At 37.4% G+C, this 9,606-nt stretch overlaps 1 long non-coding RNA gene across 1 annotated transcript; it reads left to right on the top strand.

Moving 5' to 3' along the window:
• LOC126824242 (uncharacterized) lies at nt 1–5,926 on the top strand. The gene is made up of 5 exons (XR_007681515.1): nt 1–85; nt 2,294–2,471; nt 3,374–3,538; nt 4,505–4,630; nt 5,781–5,926. It is a non-coding gene; the product is annotated as an uncharacterized LOC126824242 (long non-coding RNA).
• The last annotated feature ends 3,680 nt before the right edge of the window (nt 5,927–9,606 follow it).

Genomic DNA, 9,606 nt, shown 5'->3' with positions numbered 1-9,606 from the left:
TCAAGCTTAGATTTATTAAAAGAATAATAGCCATTTTAAAATAATGCTCTACGTGTTTATACTCTTGTGTTCTGCCATTGTTACGGTAATTATAAAAAGTTTTGTGTCTAATTATACCCCTTACTGTCATTTAAGATGATTGGTTTAAGGCTTTCTTATATAGATATCTTTGATCTTATTATTAAGGTAATTGAAAGAAACCTTCCTACCTGAACAACCAGGTGTAGTCAAGGTGAACCTATTATTATTTGGGTTTAAACTGATTTATGTATGACGTTAAATGATGTCATTAAATTAATTTCTACCTGTACTCTTATTTACTTAAAAGATATCGTTTCCGATTTGATTTATTTAAACACCGCTATTTCTTTACAGCTACCTGGCCTTTTTGTACCTGAAATACAACCAACAAACATGTTGTTAGTCACGTGAACTCCTCCAATGAGTATAGTGACATCAGGTGTTCAATAACAATCACTACTAACAGAATGAGTAGGGTCGCCTGTCCAACCTCGTGGGTTTGCTCCGGGTCCTCCGGTTTCCTCCCACTGCTAAAGACCCCTATGCGCAAGCGAATTATTGAAATAAAATTAAACCATATGATAGTCCCGAAATGACCTAGTTTGTGTTGAGTGGACGTTAAACCCTCTCTCTCTCTCTCTCTCTCTCTCACTAAAAGAATAATGCCGTATTTTGTACAGAGATTTCAGAAGCCGATAGATACTGGGTAGAAGATAGTACCTCTACCCAAAGGTCACCCGGACAATCCAGTAGTACTACAAACGATGGTGGGTGGGGGTTGGTGGACGAATAGTTTAACGTGTGCGCTTTAGATCATAAGGTCTGTCATTCAGTCAAGTGGCGCGGGGTTCTTCCCACTGCTAAAGACCTCTACGAGTAATCGAATTATTGAAATAAATTGAAACATAATGAAGTCCCCATTTTTCTCTAGCTCTTGCTACAAAAGGTTGTTGGCAAGAGAAAAAGGTTCAAACTCTATATCAAGTATATATTGTTGTGTGATTATTTTGTGATTGTTTTTTTTTTGATAATCATAAGTTAAAAGATCGTAAGTTAAAAACTGGACAACATCTCGCCATTGCCCATCTAAGGTTAAGGTGCACACTATATTAATCCAGTTTACTCTCTCTCTCTCTCTCTCTCTCTCTGTAATAATTTCTGTGTATACTGTATATGATGTATTCTAGTATACTATAAATTAATTTGTTTTGTCATGTTTCCGTGTTTACAGGTTTTTTTTATCACCCAACCAGGATATAGAGTGTGGATATATTTTTATACACTTATTCACAATGCAATGGCATTTTGTAAACAGATTTGAACAATCCAACCGTTTCAGCGGGATACCTGAACGCATACATCAATAAATTCGAATGCTTGCTACTTATTTAGAGACCTTCCTAATCCAGCTGTTGAGCTATTGTGCATGTATATACATGTTAAGTAAATCATCTCTGTGTAAGCATGTACTTAAACCAAGATTTACAATTGACTACTGTGTAGCGGGGGTGTAGGGGGGACGCGCTAACATGTGCTCTTTAGTGGTGTGGTAACAATGATAGTCCTGAAATGACCTAATGCGTGCCGAGTGGACGTCAAAGTGTCTGCTCCCAATGTCTCTCTCTCTCTCTCTCTCTCCCTCTCTCTCTCTCTCTTGGAAGTCGAAATAAGGGTTGGTCTGGGCAAAATGTCCCTCATAGCATACTACATAGCATAAACCGGCCTTGATTATCCCGGTCGATGCTGAAAAGTAGAGACTAAATTCTAATTTCATTTCATTCAAATCTCTTGGCGAAAATATAGCAAAAACCCTCTGTGGTGGCAGCTTCCCTTATTTAAAGATACATTATGGGAGATTCGATAACGAGTTGGCAGTTCTCACTATAATAGTTAAAAACTAGATAATGTAAAGGCAATTTGCTGAAAATTTCATTCAAATTGATCCACTATGAACCGAGAACTAAGCGGTTGAAATTTCCGGCTAGCCTTGGTCATTATTACTAAAGTCAGTACGATAAACAGCATAGTCTCGATTATCAATTTAATCGTTAAATCGTGAAGGAAAGTTATGCAGTAAATCGGCTAGCGATACCATCTAGACTTGATTATGGCCTGGATAGGTTACTATTAATGTCTAATTAATAATTTAGATAACATTTCAGGCCAAAAGAACGACCTGCAATAGACAGATTTAGCTCTTGCATAATGTATGTTTAACCTAATGGTTTAACTAGGGCTACCTCAAGGTATTTATGCTCAAATATCTTTTCAGGGCAATGGTTTGTATCTTTTACCGCCCTATCCGCCTGGTTCAGGACAATGGTGTTTTGACAGCAGGGTATGCAACATGGACGAATGTTGTATGCCAGTTTATGAAGACGATGGACCACGTGGGCGAAGAGGAGCGGCACCACCAGGAAAATGTTTTATAAGTACACCTCCTCTTCAAAGTAATTATCTATTTATTCTCACAACTTTTAGAAGGACCCATAACTTGTTATATGTTTGATTCCTTCATCTGAACGTGAAAGCAATGGTGTCTCAGTGAGTAAGGCGCTGGCTAACTGACCAGTGGTTAGATCTGCAGATTTCGTTATGGTCACGGGATGTAAATAACCCTAACCCACGATCCTCGGCAACAATCACGTGCCCTAACCCTGTTTACGCCCCCATATTTAGATCTGACCCTGATCAGGAGGATCAGGGCTCGATCTCTGCATATGTTGACTGAGAAAGGTCCTCGGGATTTTCCAACCTAGTTTTACCTTGTCAGTGCGACAGACCAATAGTGGTGTGCACGTAAAATAACCCTTGCCAGTTGGAATTTGACGAAAAGTAGGCGGAAACGCCGCTTTCCGGTTCTCGTAGCAGACATCATGGCGTATTCTCATACCCATTAATTCGATTGGTGTTGAATAATATGACGTTAAATATGTTAACGATGTTTAGCCAGCTGCCTTCCGAGCAATCGTCTGCTTCCAAATAGGGTATTCTTTCAGACAGTTCAGCAAACCGTAAAACAGAAAATGCAATTTTTTTATTATCCAAGGCTGTGCTGTGTCATGGTCTTCAGTACGCGAGGATTTTGCTATCTTAAAACTTGTGATTGGACAATAACCAGTTCTACTCTAGGTTAGCCCTTCTTCCGACTTGACGGCCGAGATATATTCTAGAATGGCCTGGAATTATCAAGGAATGTCATTGGCTTAAAAGATTCACTACATGAGATACATGTGGTGAATTGAATCTATATTTTATCAAAACCAAATTTCCTTTCCCCTCAATTAAGCGAAGAGTTTGACCTTCTGACTCTGAGTTGAATTATTGGAGATGATTTTTTTGTATATTATAGGCATGTGTACGCTGTACGCTAAAAAAAGGGCTGTAACCCGTAAATGTCATGATTCTGATGATTGTGCCGATAATGAATGTTGTACGACATGGGTGGAACAAGGACCCATAGTAGGCAGAGAGGTGTTTGAGGGAGTCTGTGAAATACTCGGCCATCAAAATTCTGGTAAACTTAATCGAGTCTACTCGGGCCTTTCCGTTCATTTCCGGAGGAATTGATTGTGAAATTGAATTTACAACGATGATTTGCATTTAACTGTATATTTTAGACTAAATAGAAATATACTTACTGGGTACTAAGTAAAGTTGCCCGGCAAAGAACAATATGTCCGCAGTAACCAAAATCGTCAGGGGAGTCCATGAAGGTTCTCGTACCGCAATCTAAAAATATCCCAAAAATATATTAGTTTATATTTTCGTGAAGAATGCCCCTGTACAAGTATGGGGTTACAAGGTTTAATTGACGTCACATTTCTTCAAACGTTTAAAAATCCCTTTTTAGGTAGCTCTTTAACGTGATTTCTAAAAGTTGATACAGTAATTTTTTTTTATAAAATTTACATACATTCTAATTTTAACATGTAAGATTTCATAGTATACTTTAAATTAGTTGTACCAACCGACTGGTGTCATTTTACGGATTATGTATGTGTTATATTTACTCTAACCAAGACCGTTGTGGTTGTGATCGAATACCAGAGTAGACCGAGCTGGGCCTTGTTTCTCGAAATCTTAACTAAAGACAAAACCCAAATTTCAGTAGATACTTCAATTTTGATTGGCTAAGCACTAAAATCAACCTAATATTATCCAATCAAATTACTAAAATTTGGATTTTATCTTAGTTATAAAATTTCGTGAAATAGGACCCAGATATTTAAAGTCTGGTTCCAGTTTGTTAGGGGTGTCGCCAGAGATTATGTGTGTGCAGTCCTTCTGGTAGGACGACAAACCGAGGTCCCGAGTACAAATTGGCAGTTTTAATTCGAATAAGAGTAAACTGAATCACCGTTGTCCGTGTAAAATCAACCCGCATTGCACACCTAAGTATTGAAAAACATTTATCATAATATGTTAGTCTCAACATGACCCACGTATTGTGTTTGATCTTATATTAATTCTTATATAACAGAATGTTATCCGGGAGATCACGCTAATGGTACTAATGGTAAACCTGATGGTATTGTACCAAGTTGTCCTTGTGACGTTCCTTTTACATGTATACCAATAGACTCAGTTGATCACCATGGCGGTCTAGGTAACAATTTCTTTTGCAATGCCTTCTTTCTTTCTTTGTTTCTTTTCTTTTTTTTCTTTGTTTCTTTCTTGATTTGATATTTGTTTCTTTTTTTTTCTTTTTTTTATGGGGGGGGGGGGGGGTCACGTGGCTAAGTGAGTAAGGCGCTGGCTCGCTAGCCTGGAGGTCGGGTGTTCGATCCCTGCATTGGCCGAGAAAGTTCATCCAGATTTTCCGGCGTGGTTCCCCCTTGTCAGTGATGCAGGGCGGAGGGCCTGACAAGGACAGCTGTCTAGTCATTCGGATGAGACAAAAAACCGAGGTCCCGTGTATATATTGGAATGCACGTAAAAGATCCCCTGGCAGTTGGAATTCGATATAAGAGTAGGCCGTAGCGCCACTGCCTGGGCAAAATTTCCCTCATAGCACACTGTATGGCGTATGCCCGTCTTCATTAGCCCAGTATAGGAGCAGAACAGTAGGACGTTAAACCCCATTTCATTTCATTTTTTTTCTTTTTTGCAATGTCTATTTTCTGTCTTGTCCGCAGGTTTATCTTGCACTTACTATTATCAATATTGCCTATGATTCACTGATAATCTGTAACTGTGACGATAGATCATGTTTTTGTGTAGGGGGTTCCGTGGCTGAATGGTTTAACGTGTGCGCTTTAGATCATAAGGTCTGTCATTGATTCAGTTGGCTTTGTTTCGAGCCCCTGCTTACAATTGTTTTTTATAAGCTATGATTCCATCACTGTTTTGTGACTGTGACAATGGATCCTGTTTTTGTTTAAGATTCTTGATCATTTCTACGGTTTCAGTCCCTCGGAGAAAGGTCGACATTTAACCATCCTAGCGTTTCATCACTTATTCAAATGCTATGACCAAAATAATACAGTTATACAAACATAACTAACTTTTTCCGGGGTAGGTTTCAAATTCCCAAAGACAACCAATTATTTTGGAAAAAAATCAAAAAAAAAAAAACAGGACCATGATCGTTTAGGAGACGTATAATATTATAAGTAATGTTATGATGTAGTCAAGTTGGTTTTATTTCATGGCCACTATACGACGTATTATTGCTTTAAGTTTGTATAACTGTATACCGTTTTGTTTGTTTCCGATGTTTGTTTTATGTAATCTGTATATCGCTTTGTTTGTTTCAGGTGTTTGTGGGTAACTGTGTAAATGGAGGAGGCTGACCTCATTCACAGGAGTTTAAATCTGTATATGTTTTACCAATATTATGGATAAATATGGCAGCTACCGGACTTAACGCTTGTTCGAGTGCCAAATAAAAGATTATTGATTATGCGATTTTTTCCACAAAAATCTACCCAAATCCACCATTACTTCAACTCACATCACATTTTTGATAATATGCCGTTTTTTTTTACAAAGTGACTATTGTTACAACGAGTCTGAGCCAAGTTTAGAACGAATTCCAAAATGGCTGCCAATCTCCCCAACACCAGCTTTGAAAAAGGAGCAGTATTTTCAACGTTTTCAGAACTAAAGGAAGGGTTAGAGTTAGGACTATTTTTACGACTATTCAGTTTTTAACTTCGCCGATGGAGGCCTGTGAAAGCATCGTCGTAACAATAGCCTGAGGACTATTTTTACGACTCGTCGTAACAATAGCCACTGCCTTTTTTTATGCCAAATAGTCATTTTCGATGTGATTTTAAAGCAAGTTCGAGTCGTAATCAAGGGACATAACTCGTGAAAATCACAAATCTACCCAAAGCCACCATTATTTCAATATCACATTTGAACACAAAAACGAAAAGATTTTAAATTAAAAATGAAAATTCGGCATTTAGAACAGTAAATTATCTATAATCGATATAGTTTATTGTGATGTGCGTTGAAATAATGGTGGATTTTGGTAAATTTTTGCGTAAATCGCGCTACCGGATTTTTTGGGGCCAAAAATTAAAAATTATGTTACAAAAAGGAAATTTTCTGTAGAAATTATTAGAACAGCATATTTGTGGTCCTGGTTTGTCGTCCCATTGAAACAACCAGGCACGGTTCCTCGTCAGACCCTCCGTCCTACACCACTAACATATGAATTCGAGATGGTCGCCAGTCTAACCTCGTGGGTTTTCTCCGGGAAGCAGAAATCGTTTAATCTTAAATTTCGGTAAGTTGTGGTATCCATGTTTCTGTATACTTGTATACACATACTTAAATGAAGATAAACTAAATTATTTCCATGTAATGTAGGACTACAGCGAAAAGTTCTAATTATTTATATAAGACTACAATGGTCTCGCATCTTTGAAAATCCCGATCGCTAGTTTTTGACATTCTCTGCGAAATGAAACTCTAATTTAAAAAAAACAAACTCGTTCTTGTTTGGCTCTACTACTCACAGATAAGAAATAAACACAATGACTTGGTTGTGACGTGAATGTTTGATACAGCTGGATAGGTAAGGGTTGGTGTGAGGTGCCAGGGTGCGCCAACCCCTTTCCTTTCTATTGGCAAAGATTTAGGAATATGACTTCACTATACAACAAAAACACCTCTCCGGATTACATTGTTTTTATACAATATTAACCTCGTCAGTTTAATTGTCTATTCTCTATAAACTTGCAATATCCCTATTCTTCATTTATTTATCTTTCCTCGAGCTTCCCGTAAAGCTATACTAGCCCAGCTATTCTGGACTGTCAAACAGCATATTTGTAATATTTGTGGTCCTGGTTAGACCTGGTTTTTCGTCCCATCGAAACAACCAGGCACGGTTCCTCGTCAGACCCTCCGTCCCACGCAACTAATATGAGGACAAGAGAATGGAAAAACCTAAGGATCTTTCCCGGCCAACACTGGGATCAAACCTTAAACTACTTGATCCATTATTATACATGTACAGCCTTACGTTTGCTTATATCAGCAAATTTCTTGAAACTGTGAGGCAGCCATGGATTTTGTTTCCCCCAAAGATTTACCCAAAACCACCATTATTTCTACGTATTATATCGCAATAATTTATATTATCCATATTTGATAATATGTCGTTCTTTATGCCAAATTGTCAATTTTAATGCGATTTTAAAGCAAGCGTGAAGTCGTAATCAAGGGACATAACTTCGTGTAATGCACCTATCTAACCAAAGCGACCACCATTATTTCAGCATCACATTTGGACCAATCTGTTTCACAGAGAATTACGAGTCTTCTAATGTTGATCAGTGTGCATTTGGACACACAAAAACAGTACGATTTTAAATTAAAAATGGCAATTTGGCACATAGAACAGTAAATTATCTATAATCGATATAATTCATTTTGATGTGCATTGAAATAATTTTTTAGCTACGATTGGGTACCTGTAGTTTCACCAGGTCAACTTAATTTATTTATTAATGCATGTAACATCTTAAAGGAGCTAAATCGCTAACATTTGGGACCTAGAAATTGACAAGAGTAGGTCACAAAACATATAATACTGCAGTATGAATGTATATAAACTGATTTACATTCAATGGTTTCCGTTTTTACTCCAATTTCAAATCAGTTATGTTCGGCGAAAAAAGCCAGCAGTCTCAAGCGAGTGCAAATTTCTAGCGTCTGGTTATTCCAGTTTCCATACGCCGTTTGATTTGGTGCAATGTGTCTAACCTCGTCCCTCGAGTCTCTTCATACAACTGGGACTGAAGCGCATTAAGGTACACGATTCGTGTACCAATGGTAAAATGTTTATTTTGTCTTAAATATTGGATATCAAAAGCCCATCTTTTTCCGGTAAGATCACAACATGAATGTTGATTTAATTTGACAAATAAATCGTGTTTTCAATGTTGAAGATTTTGGATGATATTGTGTTAGAGACTTTGCTACTTTAAACATAGATAATTTTATACTATTAGGACTATAATTAAACACATGACCCATGTAGTGACACAACTTTCGTTTATCTGCAGATATTGTCAATAAAATTAATCAAGCGGTGTTTTTAACAAAATGGGAATGGCCATGCATAATTACGGTGCATTTGTCATGAGCGACCCATAGGGCCTACAGATTGCCTACTTGTGATTGTAAATTGTCTAAGTCGCGTATTTGGATTGGCTGTTTAACACGACACATATTTAGCCCCGAATTCATGACGTTAAGACGCCAAACCTGTTCCGTTTTAAAATGTAGGGCAAAGCCAGCTTTAAAAACTTCGATTTAAAAGAGATGATTATGATTTGTACCCGTGGCTGCTGTGATCATAGGCCTATGATGTGACATAAATGTTATAAATATAACAATATTCAATCGTTGTTTTGGAGAATAAATGGACAGTTTTGCTTATTGAATTTCGATGTTTGATTTACATCAGATTCTCCAGAAGGTATATAGGCTAGTGCCATCTCTTATCTCGAGACACACAGGACACAGGGTCGAGAGATGAGGCTTTGTTTAACTTTTCTCTGCCCAGTGACTCCCAATGTTAAATCCATGACATTCCTTTGCCTTTAACATCTTTTTTTTTTAACATTCCCATGATCTTTATCAGTATAACAACACATGTTCTTAAAATATTGAAAGGTCTGGGGCCTGTTTCACGAAATTTTAACTAAAGATAAAATCCAAATTTTAGTAGATAGGCCTACTTCAATTTTGATTGGCTAAGCACTAAAATCAATCTAATATTATCCAATCATATTACTAAAATTTGGATTTTATCTTAGTTAAAATTTGGTGAAACAGGCCCCAGCTCAAAAAGTGACATATTTTATTTTAGAAGGCGATAAGGATAAATTACTAGTCTGAATCCATAACAGGTCTGGAATTATATGGTGGCCGATAGAGGCCATGTAAAATCTCACCCATTGTATTAACACGACACCACGACAGTATTTCGACATGACATGACTAAGTAAACTCTTAGTGCTATCGCTTTCACCATCTAAACGCTCCAATTTCAGACTCAGGGACAGACCCTAGGGGGAAAAATGTTTGATACGAAACTAAAGTATAGCTCTACAAAGTACC

This window comes from Patella vulgata, chromosome 6 (genome assembly GCF_932274485.2).
Source record: "Patella vulgata chromosome 6, xgPatVulg1.2, whole genome shotgun sequence".
NCBI lineage: Eukaryota > Metazoa > Mollusca > Gastropoda > Patellidae > Patella > Patella vulgata.
The sequence above is the reverse complement of the archived record's forward strand: the minus strand, read 5'-3'. Positions and strand labels throughout refer to the sequence as shown.